Source organism: Sphaerodactylus townsendi, linkage group LG11, assembly GCF_021028975.2.
Source record: "Sphaerodactylus townsendi isolate TG3544 linkage group LG11, MPM_Stown_v2.3, whole genome shotgun sequence".
NCBI lineage: Eukaryota > Metazoa > Chordata > Lepidosauria > Squamata > Sphaerodactylidae > Sphaerodactylus > Sphaerodactylus townsendi.
Genome location: NC_059435.1, coordinates 77,543,652 through 77,565,698, shown reverse-complemented (window position 1 = coordinate 77,565,698; position 22,047 = coordinate 77,543,652). Strand labels below are relative to the sequence as shown.

At 46.6% G+C, this 22,047-nt stretch overlaps 1 protein-coding gene across 1 annotated transcript in view; it reads left to right on the top strand.

Moving 5' to 3' along the window:
* Window positions 1-2,934: 2,934 nt before the first annotated feature.
* Window positions 2,935-22,047, top strand: part of LOC125440973 (SREBF chaperone) — a 56,154-nt gene continuing 37,041 nt past the window's right edge. The window contains exon 1 of the mRNA XM_048511195.1: window positions 2,935-3,078. The gene's annotated coding sequence lies outside the window, so the exon portion shown is untranslated. The remainder of the gene's footprint in view (window positions 3,079-22,047) is intronic.

Sequence of the window (22,047 nt, the reverse complement as noted above, 5' to 3'; positions counted from 1 at the left end):
CCTTGAAAGTTAGTGGTGAGGGATTGGCAGCCCCTGATTTTCTCAAGGAGCAGCATGAGGTGAAGAGCCTGTATCTAATCTGAGGAAACCGGGTTTGATTCCCCGGCTTCTGCCGGGCTGAGCTGTGGAGGCTGATCTGGGGAATTCAGATTAGGCCTGTGCACTCCCACGCACCAGCTGGGTGACCTTTGCCAGTCACAGCTCGGAGTTCTCTCAGCCCCACCTACCTCACAGGGTGTTTGCTGTGAGGGGGAGGGGCAAGGAGACATCAGCCCCTTTGAGTCTCCTGCAGGAGAGGATATAAATCCAAACTCTCTCCTCCCTCCTCCTTCTACCAAATTCCAGATTAAAGTCCAGCCTCTTTAACCAATTGCCACCAAACTGAAGGGGACACTTCTTCTATCCCAGCTGCAGCAAAAATGGTTGCACAAAAAAGCAGAGTTTAGGGATGGCCATGGGCAAGCAGGAGGAGAATTCCTGGAAAGTTGGGGTGGTAGAGGATTTTTGGCAGGCCCTTGGGATTTTCTCAAGGAGGCAGCAGTGGAAGGAGGCAGAGAAGAGCTCGTGTATCTAATCTGGAGGAACCGGGTTTGATTCCCAGCTCTGCCGCCTGAGCTGTGGAGGCTTCTCTGGGGAATTCAGATTAGCCTGTGCACTCCCACGCACGCCAGCTGGGTGACCTTGGGCTAGTCACAGCTTCTCGGAGCTCTCTCAGCCCCACCTACCTCACAGGGTGTTTGTTGTGAGGGGGGAGGGGCAAGGAGATTGTCAGCCCCTTTGAGTCTCCTGCAGGAGAGGGGATATAAATCCAAACTCTCCTCCTCCTCCTCCTCTTCTTCTTCTTCACCACCAGATTAAAGTCCAGCTCTCTTAACCACTACACCAAACTGAAGGGGGGACACTTCTCTTTCTATCCTGCAGCTGCAGCAAAATGGTTGCACAAAAAGCAGAGTTTAGGATGGCCAGGCAAGCAGGAGGAGAATTCCTTGGAAAGTTGGGGTGGTGAGGATTTTGGCAGCGCCCCCTTGATTTTCTCAAGGAGCAGCAGTGGCGTAGGAGGTTAAGAGCTCGTGTATCTAATCTGGAGGAACCGGGTTTGATTCCCAGCTCTGCCGCCTGAGCTGTGGAGGCTGATCTGGGGAATTCAGATTAGCCTGTGCACTCCCACACACGCCAGCTGGGTGACCTTGGGCTAGTCACAGCTTCTCGGAGCTCTCTCAGCCCCACCTACCTCACAGGGTGTTTGTTGTGAGGGGGGAAGGGCAAGGAGATGGTCAGCCCCTTTGAGTCTCCTGCAGGAGAGAAAGGGGGGATAGAAATCCAAACTCTTCTTCTGTTGCAAAACCGACAGTCCCCAGAGGAGTGGCTGTGGGAGTTTGGTCTTCCTGCATTGATATCCTGGGAGCTGGTCTGGCTGTTGCGGAATGTGGTGGACTCCAAGGGAAACCCCCCTGTGTGTGGCTCACTTGAATGCTGGAGTGGAGACAGACGGCAGGTCCCAGGGGCAGCTTCTGTGACTCAGAAACATCTCCAAACAGGTTTTGTGCCCCTCCCCACCCATCCTCCCAGCTGCCTACACTGCCTAACATTGACAGGGAAGGGTCAGCAAGCTGGGAAGACTGGGAAATGAGCAGGTGGAAGGGGGGAGCACGAGAAGAGGGCTAGATAGTGGGAGAGTACAAGGCATGCCAGTGTACGGGAGGTGCGAGTGGGGGAGCACGGTGGAAGCTGCCCAGGGCCCCTAGAGACCTGGAACTGCGGGCTGAACAATAGCATCTAGTTCAAGGGACGTAATAGTACCACTCTGTGTTGGTCAGACCTCACTTGAATGCTGTGTCCAGTTCTGGGTGCTGCAGTTAACAAGCTGGAACGGGTCCAGACAAGGGTGACCAAAATGGTCAAAGATCTGGAATCCATGCCCTTTGAGGACTTAGGGAGCTGGAATGTTTAATCTGGAGAAGAGAAGGTGAAAGGGTCACATAGCCATGTTTATATATTTGAAGACATGTCGAACAGGGAGCGAGCTTGTTTTCTGCTGCTCCTGAGACCAGGACAAGGAGTTACGGATTCAAGGTGCAGGAAAAGGGATTCCACCAAACATTAGGAAGAACTTCCTGACTGTCAGGGCTGTTTGACAGTGGAATACACTTCCTCGGAGACTTGTGGAGTCTCCTTTGAATGTTTTTAACACTTTAGTGATTCCGGCTGTGAAAGCCTTTGACAATACATATTGTTAGTTTTGATTTTTTCTGTGGATTTTTGAATGGCAGTTTTTTTAAAAGAGCACCTTCTTCCTATGGAGCTGAATATCTCATGTTTGCTTTGCACCTTTTAAGAAATCCTGATCCTCAACGTGCAAGCAAGGTCCCTGCCCCGTCAGTTACAATCCAAGGGTGGCCATCATAGTTCAAGGCCCCCCCCAGGTGCTTTAGTCTGGCACTCAAGTATGCAGATAATCTCTGGGTCCAGAACTGCAGGCTTGTGCCATCATCTCTCGATTTCCGTCCTCGGATCCCGGTGTTTTGCCATCTTTCCCAGCTCTTTTCCTTCCGCCCAGGTGTTTCCGGGCATCGCTACTTTAATTGTCCACACTTTTTTCCGTTCAGCCACGTGTTATTTCTGTGCCAATGCTGCACCAATTCCTCCTCCTCCACATTTATTGTTGTTGTTATTATTACTATTACTACTACTACTACTACTGCCATTTGTTCCCTTTGGCTCTTTATTGGCGGCTCAGGTCAGCGCAGCCCTTCCCCACCTGCGATCCTAACCGGCAGCGCAACGCCTCCTACCGTAACACGCCGCCTGCGCGCATGCGCGCAAAGGGTTCCACAGAGAGGGGCCCGGGGGAAGGGGGGCGTGGCTTATCGGGGCGGGAGAGGGGACAGGGCGGAGCGTGGCGTGTCGCGGTGCGCGCGCAGGTGATGAGGGGAAAGGTCGGGGGCGGGGCGAGCGGGCATGCGCGCGCGAATGAGAGAGAGGAGTCGGCCGTGGCGCGGGGCAAAGGCGGCCGCGCTGGAACGGAAGCCGACGAGGGACGCACCGGTGAGGAAAGCGGCCCCCTCGCCTCGAGGCCCGGTGAGCGAGGAGCCCGTCCGGCGGCGTCGAGGGGGAGTCCCCTCGGGGGGGGGGGGGGGGGGGGCTGCGGCGTGCCGTGGAGGGGAGTAGGGAAGGGGGCTGTCCGGGAGCCGCGTTCAGATTCCCGCCCACCCCCAGTCACGAGGCTCAGTTGAGCCTACCTCGCAGGGCTGTTGTGAGGATGGAGGCGCGGAGGCTCGTTTATTCTTCCCTTGTGAGTTCCTCGCGGGAGGCAGCTGCGCGCTTTAGTTCTCTGCCCGCAGCGGCTTGCGTGGCTCTCCTCTCCGTCGTTCTCTCCTCCCAACAATCCTGTGGGGTCGGTCAGGCCGAGGGAGAGGACCCTCGGCCTGGGAAGGATGCCTGACAGGAGCCGCTCCAGCATCAGGCATCCTGCCTCGGCCCATTCCTGCTCTCGCCGCCTCCCAGCTGATTGGCAGCTCCGTCTTTTTCGATCTGAATCCTGTGTCATCAATGGGATCTCATGAATAATGTCACGTCCTGCCCGGGACAAAAAAGCGTTGCTTTCTTTCTGATGTAGCCGTTGGAAAAAAAGGGCCGGATTTGGCAGCCTAGGCTTGAGCTGCTTGAGCCGCTGTGCCTACTGGTCGTGGTGGGTTTTCCGGGCTGCGTGGCCGTGGTCTGGTAGATCTTGTTCCTGAAGATGCCAGCCACAGTTGCAGGTGAAACGTTAGGAGCAAGATCCACCAGACCAGTGATTTTCAACCAGGGTTCCATGGCAATGCTAACCCCCCCCCCTCACTTTTGTGGTGTCTCCTGCCGGCGCCAGCAAGGACATGGAGCTGGCTCGGGGCAGGGCCTGCCACAAGGTCAGCAGCCACTTCCTGCCCCCCCCCCCCAGTTCTTCCCTTCACCCTGGGAGGGGAAGGTGGGGGGTGGTGCAAGCAGGGGCACTGGGAGGGGAAGGTGGGGGGATGGCAGGGGTACCGTGAGATATGAAGAGTGAGGTCAAGGGTACCGTGACATCGAAAAGGTTGGTAAACACTGTACCAGACCACGGCCACGCAGCCCGGAAAACCCACCACAACCAGTTGAGTCCAGCCATGAAAGTCTTCGACAGTACATTCAACTGTGTCTAGTTCTTTCTTTTTTTTCTTGCAGAACTCAAAATGGTGTTTATGGGTTATTTCCTTTAAACAACAGCCCTGTGAAGTAGGTTAGACTGTAGCCTTTGTCTCAGTTGACCAGCCTGTGCTTATTTATTTACTTCCTTTATATACCTTCCTGACCTTTAGAGGGAAGCAAAGCCACTGGCATAGTTCTGCTTTCCTCCATTTTATTCTCACGACGCTCCTGCAAGGCAGGTTAAGCAGAAGATGTGGGACTAGCACAAGGTCACTCAGCCAGCTTCCATGGGGGGATCAGGGTCTCCCAAGTCCAAGGCAGACATTTTAGCTATTGGGGTGTGTGGTTTCCGGGCTGTATGGCCGTGTTCTAGCAGCATTCTCTCCTGATGTTTCGCCTGCATCTATGGCTGGCATTTTCAGAGGATCTGATGTAGGAAAGGAAAGGAAGTGGAGTATATATACTGTGAGATCAAAAGGTGAGGCTCTCTGAATAGAGTAGCCTGGTGTGTGAGTCACAAAGAAGTCTGTAGCCTGGGAGTAACAATGAAGATAGCAAGGTCAATAGGTGAATGGATCTGAATAGAAGTATCCTGGTCTTTGTTTCCTTTGATTGATATTGTCTATAGTTGTCCTGTGTCTGTGTGGAGCTGATTTTTCACTGTCTTGATTCTAGAGTTTTTCAACACTGGCAGCCAAATTCTGTTCATTTCCATGGTTTCTTCCTTCCGGTTGAAGTTGTCCATGTGCTTGTGGATTTCAATGGCTTCTCTTCGGCCTGTAGAGCCACCTGCGCAGTCCTTCTCCCTCTTTCCACGATGGAAGAGGGGTGGGGTTTTTTTTGCTGTTTTGTTTTGGCAAGGGGGTGATGCAACCCAGCCTGTAATCGGCAGCATTGCCATTCAGGCACGGGCTTCCTGCCACAGGGGGAATGACCCAAGAGAAAGTGACATCTGATCAGAGAGTTCTCGGATGAAACCAGCATAGGGTGACGTAAGGACAGCGTGCTGGATGGCATATGGTGCCTTTTCTTGGAACTGAGAAAATGCCGTGAGAGAGCTGTGGCATGGATTTTCGGGATTATGAGGTGTCATCCGTGCTATTTCTGGATAATGTGGAAGACAATTTAATTTTCCAGAGGAGCTTCGAAGACTCCCTGGCACTTCTCTTCATAAGCACGATGTTCATATTAATAGAACAAAGATTACTTCATGAAGTAGATGGAAAGTATTTTGGGCACCGCTTCACATCTCCACCCTGACTCATTAAAGGTGTCACCATCCCATTTTCCCAGTGGTGTGTCTTTAGGTGCATTCCATGTAGCTATGTAAATAAGCTGTTGAACAGCAGAGGAACTTCAGTACTCATCAGTGGGGGCGGGGAGGTGGTAGGTTAACATGACATCACTCTTGTTAGCTTTTCCAGTAAACCGAAATAGACATCCAGGGGCACTTTAAAGACCAGCAGCATTTATCCCAGTGTGCACTTTCCAGAGCCAGAGCTCGCTTGCTTGCCATCATAGGCTGCCATGGAAGACACCGGCAGGTTTAATCTGAGAGCATTTTGTGTCAGATGATTGATTTAGAAAATACAAATTTGTGCTGAGCTACTTTCTGTTTTGAAGGGATGTACAGAGATACATTCAGTACTCATCAGAGAGACCTGTTTACTGCTGCAATTCCTAAAGTGCGTCACTTAAATTTGATTAGCTTATAAAGTTGCATTACTTGGTTTGTATATGAAATTTCAAAGAATAAATGTTTTTTATAGTGCAGTCCTGTGCAGTGTTTAAATTGATTTGGGCACAAATAGGATTTTGTTTCTTGTTTTGTTCAGAACTGCAGGCATATTGGACAAAGCTGCAAACCGCAGCTATCTTTGCATGTATGGTACTTCTTTGCTATTGGAAAAGTAGAACAAACTAACAACTGAAGAAGTATAAGAATTTTGGATTTAAACAATCATACAGGCACAGTATTAATGGTTCTCAGGGGATTTGGATATGGAATTTAACACAAACATATACATCTTCAGACGTATATGCTACACAAAGCATGTTCTATTGTGGCCAAAAATTCATCACAATTTATTTATTGAAGCAATAGACATTTTAAAATACGTGAACAGAATTCACAGGAATTGTAATCTATTGCTGTAGGTTGCTATGTTTTTTTCAGTTCACTTGTTCCTAAGGCAAAAATTTTGAACAGATGTTTCCCCCCCAAATATCATACATGAAACTGTTTTATAATGAACCAGACCGGTGGTCTGTCAAGATCAATATTGACTGTTCTGGCTGGCATTGGCTTCTTACATCTCAGACTGAGACCTGTCATATCACTCACTGACCCCTTTAAATGGATATGCTGGGGTGGTGGTGGATGAAATCTGGGATCTCCTGCATATAAAGTGGACTCTCTGGCCGTGGGCTGCAGCCACTCCACTGTCCAGTGTTTCTGTTGGGAAAAACTGAAAGTCTGGGGTAGGGGGACAGGCCTTCTGTTCTGGGCCATCCTGTTTCTGAGGATGAGTATCACCCATTTCACAACCTGTGTCTGTCTCACCCCATGAAATGAGTTTGCCTCATTTGATCTTATTAATAAGCGGTATGGTAATGCTGATTCATGCCCTTCTGAGAAGTGGCCTTGGCATTAGTAAGAATGTGAACTCTTCTTAAAATGAAGGAAATGTCTGTCTGAGCCGCTTTACTGGCAGGGGGAGAGGTCTTGGGGGCTGAAGCACTACGTCTTGATGAATCTTCTCTAGCTATACTCTTTATGACATCTGGAAGACGGCATCTTGCCGTGTGACCCCTCCAGACGAACCCTCAGCATATAAAACTTCCAATTTCTAGTCGCTTTCAACCAGCTGTTGTTAGTCATACAACCTGCTTTACCAGTCAGTCATATCCCTGAATCTTATAGTTTTTACTGTGACAATGTACTAATGCTATAAAATGGGATGAATTGTAGGAACACCTAATACAATAAACGGTGCAGGTTGCTCCTTTTGAAGCAGGGAACATTGTCAGTGTGTGATGTTCACTGTGTCAGGACCTGGTAATTTCAGACCAAAGAAGTTGCGTAGTTGGAAACTTATGCCCCCCCCGCCCCCACAGTGGAATCTTATGTGGTAGTGCCCAATATGTTTTTGTGTGTGTGTGAGACAGAGAAAAATCTTTTTCAATAAGTAAATGTGTAAGCCACTCAGTATTTGGGTGACATTCTTTGGTTAGATATTGTTAAATCCAACTTAGAGTTAAAAAAATACCTCTTAGGAAACAGGTCTTATGTTTGTACTACATTGGTTGACTTTTAAATGTTGTAATATATTCTTAAAACACTGGTAAACTGAACCCTGAGCAGTTGGAAGTAGCGTTGGGAGTGTTGACTTGTGTCCTAACTCTAATAGAGTGATATATAAGACAAGGACATAAGACATCAAAACTGAATAACAACAATTAGTCCTGTCTGTAGGCTCCACTTTTAGCCAATCTGTGCTGTCCAGTTCAATACCTAAATAACATCAGTGTTCAGCAATTTCCACGGTATGGCCTCATAGATGCAAACATGTCTATTCGGACTTTGTAACTGTCCCTGTAAGATAACAATCTCTTGTTCTAAAGGACATGCCTTCAATTAAGAAATTCTTCCCAAATAATTGGTGGACCAGAGCCACTCTAAGGACAGGTGATGATTGAAAATTCTGTAAGCAAGAACGATATTGCAAGGCGCACAGGTGTATTCGCATCTATAAGTCACTGCATTGTGTGATGCACTTTATTCACTCGGAGCACTTTGGTATTATTAAAGCACCTGACACTTCACAGATATATGATGATGTTATTAGTAGCATAGATACAGCGGGCTATGTCCTTTTTCCAGGCACAGGTGGTGTTGGGGAACCGACGTTGCCACATGTGCCCAGGACCAGGGTGAAGAAAAAGAGGCGGTTTCAGCCTTCCTTCCCATGGCCTTTTCTTGAGCCAGAGCACTCTGGCTGTAGCAGGGGCGTAACAAGGCAAACCGTAGCCCTGGGCAAAACCTGAGTTGGATGCCGCCCCGCCCCCCATGCACCCCCCCATGGGTGGCCACTCTATCACGACCAATTTTTTTTTGCACCAGGACATTGGTGCCTGCAGGGGGTGCATTTTTAGACATATCAGCACCAAAATTTCGGCGTATCATCAGGAGACTGTCCTTATGCTTCCCCCCAAGTTTGGTGAGGTTTGGTACAGGAAGTCCAAAGTTATGGACTCCCAAAGGGGGAGCCCCATCCCCCATTGTTTCCAATGGGAGCTAATAGGAGATGGGGGCTACAGTTTTGAGGGTCCATAACTTTGGCCCCCCTGAACCAAACTGCACCAAACCTGGGGGATATCATCAGGGAAGTCTCCTGATGAGATCCTGAAAGTTTTGAGACTGTGCCTTCAGAAATGTGCCCCGCCCCTCAGCCTGCAACCCCCTTTGACAGCAATACAGAAAATTCAATGCAGAACAAAGATTCTTGGGCAAATTTCTGGGATGTTCCTACAGGGGGTGCATTTTTGGATGTATTGGCACCAAACTTTCAGGGTATCATCTGGAAACTCCTGATGGGACCCCCCAAGTTTGGTGCAGTTTGGTTTAGGGGGTCCAAAGTTATGGATCCTCAAAGGGAGTGCCTCATCCCCCATTCTTTGGTAAGGAGATGGGGGCTACCCTTTTGAGGGTTCATAACTTTGGACCCCCTGAATCAAACTGGACCAAACCTGGGGGGGGGGGGTGCCATCATAACAGTCTCCAGATGATACTCTGAAATTTTGGTGCTGATATGTCAAAAAATGCACCCCCTGCAGGGACATCCCAGAAATTTGCCCAAGAATCTTTGTTCTGCATTGAGTTTTCTACATTGCTGTCAATGGGGGTTGCAGGCTGGGGAAGACACATTTCTGAAGGCATTGAAGTCTCAAAATCCTTTTACATGGTCTCATCAGGGAGACTGCTCCTAGTTGATACCCCCCAGGTTTGGTGCAGTTTGGTTCAGGGGGGCCAACGTTATGGACCCTCAAAACTATAGCCCCCATCTCCTATTAGCTCCCATTGGAAACAATGAGGTGGGGGGGATGGGGCACCCCCTTTGGGAGTCCATAACTTTGGAACCCCTGAACCAAACCTCACCAAACCTGGGGGGTAGCATAAGAACAGTCTCCTGATGACATGCTGAAATTTTGGTGCCACTAGCCTAAAAACTGCGCCCCCTGCAGGCCAAAAATGGAAAACCACTAAAAATACCCCCAAACAAACCCTGCGTTTTGATGCCCCCCACAAGGTGGTGCCCTGGGCAGCTGCCCACCTTACGCCCCTCCTTAGCCCAGTTGTGGTCATGTGTAATGTGTTGTTGGGCCTAAGACTGAATTTCTTACCTTGCCTCCTAAACCATTTCCTAGGATACTGTTCGTATCCACTGAGTCTGTCACCATCCATCACCTTGGAGGCTTTTCTCTCGTTTGCTCCCCGTGTTCGATCTGTTGCTGAGCCGTGACTCCTCTTCCTTTGCAACATAGCAGAAGTGCAGCCCTTTTTCTCTGCCCCTTCAACAAGAACTCCGGTCATTTCTTACTTTGGCTGTTGCAACGTCCAACGTCTTCCTCTGGCTTATTGTTGTCCTATCTTGACTTAATATTATGCGACCAAAATCATTTGTCTGTGTGGTCATGATGGCTACGGAATGGCTGGCCTTCAGTCCCTCCAGTGACTTCCTGTTGGCTAATGAATGGATTTCAAGGGCTTTGTACTTTAGAGCCCTCCATGGCCTATTGTTACCTTTTTCTGCTCATATCCTTCTGCATCTGATGTCTCTGATCCTCCGGCTGCACCACGTTGAGCTGCCCAGAGATTTCCTGGACCCTCAGACAGTATCTTTTTGCTGCCTTGTGTGGCTGGAACTGACTCCCAGGAGACACGCGTGGTACCCTCTCTCACTCCCTTCAGATCTCTATTAAAAACCCACCTTTTCCTGTGTGAAGCGTTAACCATCCCGTTCCTGCTTGTCAATCCTCTTCTGCAAATTCCAGCATCCTTGTGAAGTAAATTGCAGATTTGAAACCCTGCATTTCCCTTACAAGATGCACTCAGACAAGAGCTGTGTTTCAGTGGCCAAGAAGATAGTCTGATTCACTGCTGGGCATTGTCAGATATTTTTGTGTGCTTACCCCAAAGCACTAAAACAGCCTTTGCGGAAACAGTTACGGTCTATAATTTGCAGAAGGCAGGGAAGAGCAATGCCTCCACTGTAAGGACAGTTGGCACCTGTACCTGTGCGAAAACTGATGCCAAAGTCATTGTCCTCTCTGCTTCAAGAAGGGAGTGGAGCTGCTGCAGTGTTTTTTTTAGAAGCAAGCCTTTATTGGCATAGACAACAGTACAACAGTAATAAAAAACAGATTAAAAAGCATACACAATACAGGTCGAAGGAAATCTACTGGCGTTTAGTAATTTCCAGGAGAAAGTCTGCCACTATCATACAGAGAGAAGGATCAGGGTTGTCCAACAAGTAGTGTAATCTAATTAAATCGGGGAGATGGGGTAAATGTAAAGGAGTAAGATTCACATACTTGGATCTGATTTCCTTGAGTCTGAGACAGTGTAGTAATTGGTTCAACAGAGCCATCGTTACATGGGCACAATCTTTTAGCCTTTTCTTGGTTATTAAATCTGCCATGTAACAAGGCAGAAGGCATAACATTAAACCTGGCGAGCATTATGGCTCTCCGTTGAACAGGGTTTATTAAGCAATACAGGTATTGTGCCAAGTTCAAATGGGAGAGAAAAATACAGGGGGGAGCACGTTTTCTTGGCTGTGGTGATTAGGGTAGAGAACTCTCTATCCAATAGTTGACTTTTTAATTTCCTATAAGCAGTTAACTTTTCTGCTAGATTGGCGTCACAGTTAATCCATTTCCAAAGTATCTCTGTGTGCGCACTTTTTCTGTTTATCACAGCAAGTGTTGCAGCTAGTGATATTTTGTGCTGAGAAGGAAAGTGAAAGTCACAGCACTGGAAAGGGTTTCCACCAAGCTACAGAGAATGATGTGCTTTGGTTGTTGTGGCCTTGTCAAGAGTCAGTGTGCTACATCCTGCAGTCTCGGTTTTTGGAATTTGTGGGTGGCAGGCGCAGTTGTGATGTTATCTGTAGAATCTAAGCAGGGCATTGACCGACTGGGCCATTTGCTTTGAATCACAGTATCCCTGTGAGAGAGGGCTTATGCAGCTTTTCCTTAAGGAGGGGCATTGGTTTATTTTTGGCAAAGCTTTCTACGAAATGTAATTAAGGGTAAAGAGCCAACATGACTTTATAATCCCAGTGCATAGCTTTTTATCTCTCTGGCTTCCATTGATCTTACTTTTGTGGGTGGCGATTGGAAGTATGTTTAGCTCAGGGGTGTCCAACTCTGGTGCCCCAGATGTTCATGGACCACAATTCCCAATTGGCCATGCTGGCAGGGGCTGATGGGAATTCTATAATAATAATAATAATAATAATAATAATAATAATAATAATAATAATAATAATAATAATAATAATAATAATAATAATAATAATAAACTTGCATGAAAGAATTGCCCAACAGTTGAATCAAGTGCTGCAAACAGGCCAAATTGAAGAATGGATGACAACAGGGAAAACTTTTCTGATAATGAAAGACCAAGAAAAGGGAGCAATCCCTAGCAATTACAGACCAATCACTTGCCTACCAACAACCTTTAAGCTTTTTACTGGCATATTAGCTGATGCAATACAAGACCACCTGGAAGGAAAGAAATTGCTGCCCCTAGAACAAAAAGGAAACAAACGAAACAGTAGGGGAACAAAAGATCAACTGCTCATAGATAAAATGATCCTTGAGGACTAAGTAAAAGAAGGAAAACCATGTAGCTTGGATTGATTACAGGAAAGCATTCGATCTAATTGCCACACAGTTGGATAATTTCATTGCCTGGAGATAAATTGGAGTCAGTGAGAACATCAAGAAATTGGTCAAGAATGCAATGCACACTTGGAAAACAGAATTAATAGTCAATGGAGCAGGAATAGGGGAAGTCAACATCCTAAGGGGGAATATTCCAAGGAGACTCCCTGTCCCCACTACTCTTCTCATCATTGCTATGATTCCGCTTTCCTATAATTCTGAAGAAAACAGGTCAAGGGATATCAGACAGCAAGAAACCCACCAAAAATTTCATTAATCTTCTATACATGGATGACCTAAAGCTCTATGGAAAATCAAAAGCAGAGATTGAGTCACTACTGAACACAGTGAGAGTCTTTAGCACTGACATTGCAATGGATTTTGGACTTGACAAGTGTGCAACTTTGGAACTCAGTAAAGGTAAACTTGCAGCATGCTTAAGGTGTGAATATGCCAAATGCCATAGGAAATAAAGAGCTTACCAGTGAATGAAAGCTACAAATACTTTCTTGGGGATAATTGCAAGCAGAGAAACACCAAGCTATGCAGAAGTCAGCTAATTAGGAAGGAATATCTTAGAAGGGTCAGAAAAATTTTGAAATCAAAGCAAATGGAGGAAATACAATAAAGGCAATTAATACTTTCATGCGGTGTCTGTAGTACGCTACACCGTTGGGTATAATTAATCACAAGCCGAATTGGATATCCACAGAAAAACAAGGAAAATTATGACCATCAATCGAGCACTGCATCCAAGAAGTGATGTGTAGACAGACTCTCTACCTGGCAAGGTCAGAAGGAGGAAGAGGGCTGCTCCAAGTCAAACAATCAGTAGAGGGACAGAAAAGAGGCCTGAAAAAAATACATCAAAGAAAGTCAAGAGCCAGCATTGAAAGAAGTCCACAAGGCTGAGATGCTGAAAGCCGAAGAATCAAAAGAAGAGTATAGAGCCCAACAGTTTACACTTGAGGAGCAGTGCATAAACAAGCCACTCCATGGGCAGCAATTTTAAGAACATTGAAGGGAAGGTTGGGATAGCAAACATGGGAGGGTCTTAGAAGGGGAACTCTAAAGAAAGAAACTGAAGGCCTGATTTTTGCTGCCCAGGAGCAAGCATTACGGACAAATGCAATAAAGACACTTAACTAAAAAGTCCTACAATGACCCAAAGCTGCCTTCTAAAAGAGTGTGATGAAACCGTGGAGCACATCATCTGCTGCTGTAAGAAAAATAGCCCAAACTGACTATCTCTCAACGCCACAATAGGCTGGGGCAGCAATGGTGCACTGGAACCTTTGGTAAAAGTAATGGCTGCCCTGTAGCAAGACCTGGTACGAAGCATTGAAGCCAGAGAAGTCCACACAGAAAAATGAAGAAGCAAAAATACTCTGGGACTTTAGAATACAGATGACAGACACCTCCACACAAACACCCCAGACATAACAGTGATAGAGAAGAAACATTGCTCGATCATCGATGTTACAAAGCCAGTTGACAGCAGGGTATAAAGAGCTGGAAAAGATCACAAAATACAAGGACCTACAAATTGGAAGCTGAACGATTGTGGGCAAAAAAGAACAACAGTAATCCCAATTAGTAGTCGGTGCTCTAGGAGGAATCCCAAGAAATTCAGAAAACATCTGGAAAGCCTAAACTTGGACAGAACATCAGTCCACATGCTGCAGAAAGCAGCAGTTCTAGGAACTGCACATATTATATGCAAATACCTCTAATATCCTAGGTCCTTGGGAAGGACTCGATATTCAGAGATGAATTCCAGACACTTGTGCTGTGTTGTTATGTGTAATAATAATAATAATAATAATAATAATAATAATAATAATAATAATAATAATAATAATAATAATAATAATAATAATAATAAATAAAAATAATAATAAAAAATTCAATTTAATAAACCGCCCTACCCCCAAAGGGCTCAGGGCGGTTCACAAAACAATCAAACATTTAAGTATATCAAATAGTTTCAATTAAAACAATAAATAAATTAAAATTAAAACACTAGCAGCAGTGATCTTCCACAATTAAAATAAGTAGATGATGTCCGGCATTAACCCCCTGGGAGGGGACTGGCCGATATTCAGTCAGCAGATGGAATGTAAAGAGCAACAAAGAAGGGCAGACTCAGCGGCCAGCCTCACCAAAGGCCCGGTGAAACAGCTCGGTTTTACAGGCCCTGCGGAACTCCCCGAGGTCCCGCAGGGCCCTAATAGATGGAGGAAGAGCGTTCCACCAGGTAGGGGCCAGGGCCATAAAAGCCCTGGTCTGGGTAGAGGCCAGCCGCATCATGGAGGGACAAGGGACCACCAGTAAATTCGCCTCTGCCGAGCGGAGAGGTCAACTCGGGACATATGGGGTAAGGCGGTCCCACAGGTATGAGGGCCCCAGGCCGTAAAGGGCCTTAAATGTTCATGTAGTCCATGTAGTCCATGAACATCTGGGGCACCAAGGTTGGACACCCCTGGTTTAGCTGTTCTTGCAATATTCAGGGGAGAAAACAGAGCTTCCATTATTCCAGCAGTGGTGTGTTTATAGGCTCCCCCTTCTGAAGTCCTCTTCTCATCCTTCTGCTCCCAAAGAGTTTTGCCAGGTTCTTGTTGAACCTCAGCTTATTGCTTCAGGATTGACCTGCCACTGAAACTGCAGCTACTATCCACATCTTGGGAACCATTTATCTCATCAAGGGAAGCTTGAATGCATAAAAGGAAGAAAAACAAGAGGTCAGAGTGTGCAGGAGAGTTATATGATCCTGCGCACTCAATTGTGACTTTTTAAAGCCCCTGGCTTTAATGCGCAGTTGGCCCTGCTAAAGAGCCAGCTGACTCAACATGTGCTGAGATGTATTTTGGGGCAAATAAAAGTTCTCTGTGTGCTGTTCCAGGGCCTTTTGCTGTCTGCTCCTTTGAGGTGCTTTCCAACCACATTAGGAATTCAGGAGCCTTGGGGAGTTGTACACACACACACCCACACACCTTGGCATTATCGTATGTCTGTCATACATCAGTGTGTGTGGAGTTATTTGAGGGGGGCTGGTGAGGGTGTCTGTGTGACAGAAGTAATATAGGTAAGGTAATTCTGAGCCATGCACAGAACTGCTTCGTTAATGGAAAGGGGCATGTGTGTCTTAACACGCCTATCGAAGCTCAGCACTTTCTACTGGAGGTTTATTATATGGAAGTCAGTATCGATAATCTCACTAAAATGACGATATATCTTTAGGCTGGGAACCAAATAGCAGGGTTAGAGGATGCCAGTTCTTGGCTGCCAAGGGATTGACGGAGCAACCGGTTATTCTGGTTGCCCAGTTTTAGGGAAATAAACCCAGCCTGTGAAGTGGTGCCATTCTTGAGGTTGTCAAAGCAAATTGTGATAGATGAGGATATAGTCAAAACAATCCAGTATCCTGTAGGCAGATTCTAGTCACAACAGCAACTCCTTGGGACTGGTGGCCTCTTGCTTTGCTGGCGGTGAGCATTCTGTTAATTATGGGAGGGCAAGTTATGGCACAGCAGATGAGGCCTGCGTTCCGGATTAAGTGAGGCGCATGCTTGCGCATCTCTGCCCCTCGGCCCTTGCGCTATGTTACATGATTTTAATGCTGTAATAGAAGGGAGACCAGAATAGGAGCTCGACAAATATGGATGATGGCTTTTTTCCATTTTGAGGACGTTCTCCTGAGTCAAAATTCACCAATGTTTGCTTAAGCTAAAAAATTAGCTTGCATGTTCTTTGTCAACAGTTTCGATAAGAAGAACAAGAGTTTAGATTTATATCCCACCTTTCTCTCCTGTAAGGAGACTCAAGGTGGCTTACAAGCTCCTTTCCCCTCGTGAGGTAGGTGAGGCTGAGAGAGTTCAGAGAGAACTGGGACTAGCCCAACGTCACCCAGCAGGAATGTAAGAGTGCGGAAACACATCTGGTTCACCAGATAAGCCTCTGCCACTCAGGTGGAGGAGTGGGGAAACAAACCTGGTTATCCAGATTAGAACCCACCTGCTCTTAACCTCTACACCACACTGACCCATTGTAGGTTTTTCCGCCCTTAAATAATTTTGCTCCAAGACCAAGAAATAAAAAGATTGATTCTGTACTCCTTGCGGTGATTTGCTCATTATAATGAGAAAGGCCATGGCTCACCTGACGTGTGATCTGGGCTATCAGGAGGGTTGGAAGAAGGAATGTGCACTTTCTGGGAGTTTGGAACCCATGGAGAAAATCCACCCCTCACCCCATTTTCCTGGTAGGGGGAAACCCCCCCCCCCCATTTTGGAAAGATTTGAAATCTGTTCAATATTTACATCATAAATATAATTTATTTTACTGCTTTAAGAACATAACACATCGTTCATAACTTGCAATATAAAATTGCACTGTTTGATGCCTGTGAAATTTTGAAGTGTCTTTGCCTGCGTTAGTTTTGTTCAGACGGGATCCCTCTGTTTGGAGAAGGATCGCTGCAGTGCCACATGCTGTCTAATTTTGCCATCCAAGCGGTAGGGAAACTGAGCTGAAGATAGTAACAGTAATAATTTTAGTAAGGAAGAGGTGACATACTGGGAATGTGTTTCTTGGTACGAAGTCAGCACCCATTTAAGAACACTAAAAGAACATAAGAGAACAAGCCAAGGTGGACTCCAGTGGACCAGAGTCCATCTAGTCCAGCTCTCTGCTACTCGCAGTGGCCCACCAGGTGCCTTTGGGAGCTCACATGCAGGAGGTGAAAGCAATGGCCTTCTGTGGCTGTTGCTCCCGAGCACCTGGATTGTTAAGGCATTTGCAATCTCAGATCAAGGAGGATCAAGATTGGTAGCCATAGATCGACTTCTCCTCCATAAATCTGTCCAAGCCCCTTTTAAAGCTATCCAGGTGAGTGGCCATCACCACCTCCTGGGGCAGCATATTCCAAACACCAATCACACGTTGCGTGAGGAAGTGTTTCCTTTTATTAGTCCTAATTCTTCCCCCCAGCATTTTCAATGAAAGCTCGTTAAGAAGCTTTGGCAGATTTGTATGTTTAGTTAAGCTTAACAGTAAACGTTTCACATCTTTAATGCTGTATTCTTTGGACAGGATTAGTCACATGTAAACACATACTTGGAATATATTGCATGTCTCTACAGTATGCATAGGAATTATCACTATATCTAATAGCCAAGAGCTAGTCTCAGGGGGTAAGGGTGCCTAACAGCCACAGCTATGATTTCTGCTTCTGCAAACCCAACAGGCAGAAAAGTCTGACACCGCCTCCCCCTTGGGATAACCCACATCCAAGCTGATGTCCATACGCATATTCATGAACAAGTCTGAAGTTCAGCTGTGTTTGTGGTGCTTTTTAGCAGGAGCCTCAGGGAGCTAATTCACTGATAGGAAAAAGAGACCCTCTGGCAGTGAATGTTTTTTTTCTTTTTTGGGCTTGGGGGGAATTGTAGTCTATAACATCTGGAGTGCCAAAGGTTCGCCACCACGGGCCTACAGGATACTGGATTGTTTTGACTATATCCTCATCTATCACAATTTGCTTTGACAACCTCAAGAATGGCACCACTTCACAGGCTGGGTTTATTTCCCTAAAACTGGGCAACCAGAATAACCGGTTGCTCCGTCAATCCCTTGGCAGCCTGAATTGGTATAAACGGGATTTCTTCTCTCCCAGGAGTACCTGTGGGGGACACCCCCCCCCCCCAATTATTGAATGCTATAGAGCAGGGGTGTCCAACTCTGGCGCTTCAGATGTTCCTGGACTACAATTCCCATCAGCCCCTGCTGGCATGGCCAGTTGGACACCCCTGCTATAGAGTCTCACCTATTTTGCAGAGATTTATAAGTATATCTGTACATTGAGTGATGCAATTCTGGGCTGCATCAATAGGAGTATAGTGTCTAGAGTCGACTGAAGTACGTAATAATAAATATTAATTTATTTAGAGATAAGCTAGAATATTAAATATTAATATCATAAATATTATGAGGAGCCCTTCGGGGATCGGGCGGTATACAAATTAAATAAATAATAATAATAATAATAATGCCTCTCTATTCTGCACTGGTCAGACCTCAGCTGGACTACTGCAGTCAGTTTTGGGCACCTCAATTCAAGAAGAATAGTGACAAGCTGGAACGGATCCAGAGGAGGGCAACAAAAATGGTCAAAGGTCTGGACGCCCTTCAAATCTTCTGTAGAAACCTTCATGAGTTCCAGAAGATTTTGTGGAGTCTTCTGCGCAAGCAGACAGTACTGCTGATCTGACTGGTCCATCTGTGCCCAGGACGACTCTGCACAAGCTTTGGCACAGGGTTTCTGTGGGCAGATCTGAGAACCGTTGTTGGATACATCAACTGCTTTGCATCATGTTTCACTGTGATATTTATTAACCTTGGGCACGCGGAAGGCCAAGAGATAAGCTAGAAGATGCAGATACAGTGTTCTATTACAGCATGCTACTTTGGAGAGCTGGCTCGGTGAATAGTTGTGCTCTGGGAACAGTTGCTATTGTGGTTCAGAGAATTCCCTTGGCTCATCTGCTGTGGGGCTGGAACAAGAGATTTCGTACTAGTGAGAATTGCTGTTCAGGGCTAATTTCAGTGCCAAGGAGCAGTCTGTAACCAACCAGCATAATTTAAAAAAAAGATCTCTGTTTAGTAAATCTCAATGAAAGGGAGCGTGCATAAAACCTCGTCATTTCTACCTGCTCCCTTGTGACCCTTCCCTTTCATTCCGCTGGTTTGCTGCAGTGGGACTCTTTAGTTTGGAGAGGAGACGTCTGAGGGGGGATATGAGTGAAGTCTATAAAATTATGCATGGGATAGAAAATGTTGACAGAGAGAAATTTTTCTCTCTTTCTCACAATACTAGAACCAGGGGGCATTCATTGAAAATGCTGGGGGGGAGAATTAGGACTAATAAAAGGAAACACTTCTTCACACAACGTGTGATTGGTGTTTGGAATATGCTGCCACAGGAGGTGGTGATGGCCACTGACCTGGATAGCTTTCAAAGGGGCTTGGACAGATTTATGGAGGAGAAGTTGATTTATGGCTACCAATCTTGATCCTCTTTGATCTGAGATTGCAAATGCCTTAACAGTCCAGGTGCTCGGGAGCAACAGCCACAGAAGGCCATTGCTTTCACCTCCTGCATGTGAGCTCCCAATGGCACCTGGTGGGCCACTGCGAGTAGCAGAGAGCTGGACTAGATGGACTCTGGTCTGATCCAGCTGGCTTGTTCTTATGTTCTTAGTGGTGTCAAAGGACAGAAGGAACTTCCGTTTTCATTTGAAAGTTTTCAAGGGGATCTCTCACACGAAGCCCATAGCCCTGGTAGTCTCCAGAGAAGCAGACTAGAATGGTGGCTGGTAATAACAAACAACACACAAAATTTGTGTATATAAAGTACTGTAGAGCTTAAAACTCGTAGCTGTGCAAAGAGTACAAGACAAACACAGTGTGAGCACGCACACAAAATTATTTTTTGTAGATATTCTTGAGGTTTTTAATTGTTGGGAAGGTAGCTATTATGGAACTTTACTGAATAAAGCATTAAAACTGTACTGATCCTGACTGCATTGAGAGATTATTCTTGCCTAATTCTAATCTATTTACAAGCTGGGAAACTTACTTGTCTATTGCAAAAAGATTTTAATGAGCTGTTTGAATGGATTGTTCCATTTTGAAGGCGATCCTTCCGCCCATTAGAGATGGTTCTTCAGTAATCTGTGCAATAAATATTTATCATGGCTGCAAATCTTTTTTCCTTTTGAAGTGTTGAGAAAGGTTGGCTTGCCTTGCCTTCCTCCTTGCTGCTTTTCCCTCTTGTGCGTCCTGACAGTGGGATTGGAGAACGTGTTGTGAACAGCACTGCCCCAGTTAGCCACCCGGCATTCGTAGACCTGGGATTCTTGCTTCTTAAGCATCCGAGCCAGAATCTGGGAACTTCTCTGGAGCTCTAGTGTGAGTTCTTCACTTGTGACTTTCCCATAGGAAGTTGCTCCCCCCCCCCCCACACACACACTTGGCCTTTCTGTGTGTGTCTGTGCATGGCAAGAGGGCACGGGTCTTCCCATGGGAATATATAAGGAGAACAATACTGTCTTGGTGTTCTGAGTTCGCTCTGCAGCATCAGGCTTACGAAGGCAATTTACTCAGTGCACATTAGTGCTTTTCAGATTGGAATATTTTCTTCAGTGAAGAAAAAATGAGTTGGCAATTTCTCATCTGAACAAGTGCACATTTGAGAATTCATCGCAAGCGTTCCACCTCTAAACTGTTGTGGGTTTTCCCGGCTGCGTGGTCGTGGTCTGGTAGCTTTTGCCTGAATGTATGGCTGGTGCCTTCAGAGGCATGTCGCACTACGATATGTTTCTCTCCATGGCACAATGTGAAGTGATTGTGTGGTGGGGCATGTCTTGCCCTCCTCGAGGTGGGAGGGGGGCGTGTTTGCAGGCATCTGGGTGGAGTTCGTTTGCAATTGTATGTGCGGTTCTACATTCCCATCCACATTCACATTTGTAACTGAATTGGATTGTGTCCACCCAGATATCCAGTCAGATATTCTGAGTCCTGAGGTTATGTTCTTCTGCTTAGTCTCAAACAGAATTCAGGTTTGTGTATCTGGTGGGTGGTTGGGAATTTCCCGTGCTTGGTCATCTGCGCAGCCTGGGCTGGGAGAAAACCCTCTAGCACAGGGGTCTGCAACCTGCGGCTCTCCAGAGGTTCATGGACTACAAATCCCATCAGCCCCTGCCAGCATGGCCAGTTGGAGAGCCGCAGGTTGCAGACCCCTGCTCTAGCAACTCCAGCTAATGCAGGCTGGCAGTACAGGGTCCAGTTCCTGGCATGATCAGTCCAGTCTGGCCATTTGCTTTCTGAAATGAAAGCAATCTCTTTTAATGGACAACTCCCTGGTCTCCATGCACTCGATCTATGCAAAAGGCGTGAGGGGGGTTGGGGTGTTTTCGGTAACTTCTACAGGAAATTTTTACACTTTCAGGCTTGCATTACTTTTCTGGTGAATTTTCCTTTTCCTTTCAAATTGAGGGCTAGATAAATTAAGAAAAGCCCATTTTTCAGATAACTGGCAACCAGAGGTGGGATCCAGCAGGTTCTCACAGGTTCCCGGGAGTAGGTTACTAATTACTTGTGTGTGCCGAGAGGGGGTTACTAATTGGTGATTTTGCCACGTGATTTTTGCCTTTGTTATGCCCCTCCTCTCAGCAGTAGTGCACAGAACTTGAAGCAATCTAGCAGGAGGTGCAGTGTGTGTGGTAGCCTTCGCCTGCGTGCACTCGTTTCCCACCCAAGGACCGGCGCAGTGGCTGCGTCCTTGCCACAGCCCCGCCCAGGAATGCCCCGCCCCTGGAATGCCCGGCCACGCCCCGGTTGTGCCCCGCTCAGCCCCATTGGCGCTACGCCACAGTTTGAATCCCACCACCATGGGAACCTGTTACTAAAATTTTTGGATCCCACCACTGCTGGCAACTGTTTACAATGTAGAACCTAAAGATAAAAGTTCCCTTTGAATTAACTCAGGAACAATTACTGAAAAGGAAAAGATTGAGCCCCCCTCAGCCTGCACCAGACTTCAGGTATTGCTCAAGAGGCCAAAGTAAAAACCAGCTCACAGAAGAACAGTGTGCCGACATGACTGTCCTTCTAAAAATTCACCCTTCCGCTTTGCATTTCTGATCTTTGACAGGGAAGGGGTTTGGACACAAAGGGGAGTGACAGGACTGAAACACGTCTAGCAGAATCAAGAAGCACAAATGCTTTAAAAGTCGCCTGGGCCGTGCAGTGCATCTGGGATTGCTGGAAACAGTAAACCTGGCAGCCACCCAGTTGACCAGAAAGGGTAGCATTGGCAGTAAGGGAGGGGAACGGAGAAGCACAAAGGAATTGAACCAGCCTTTCCTTTTAGGATTG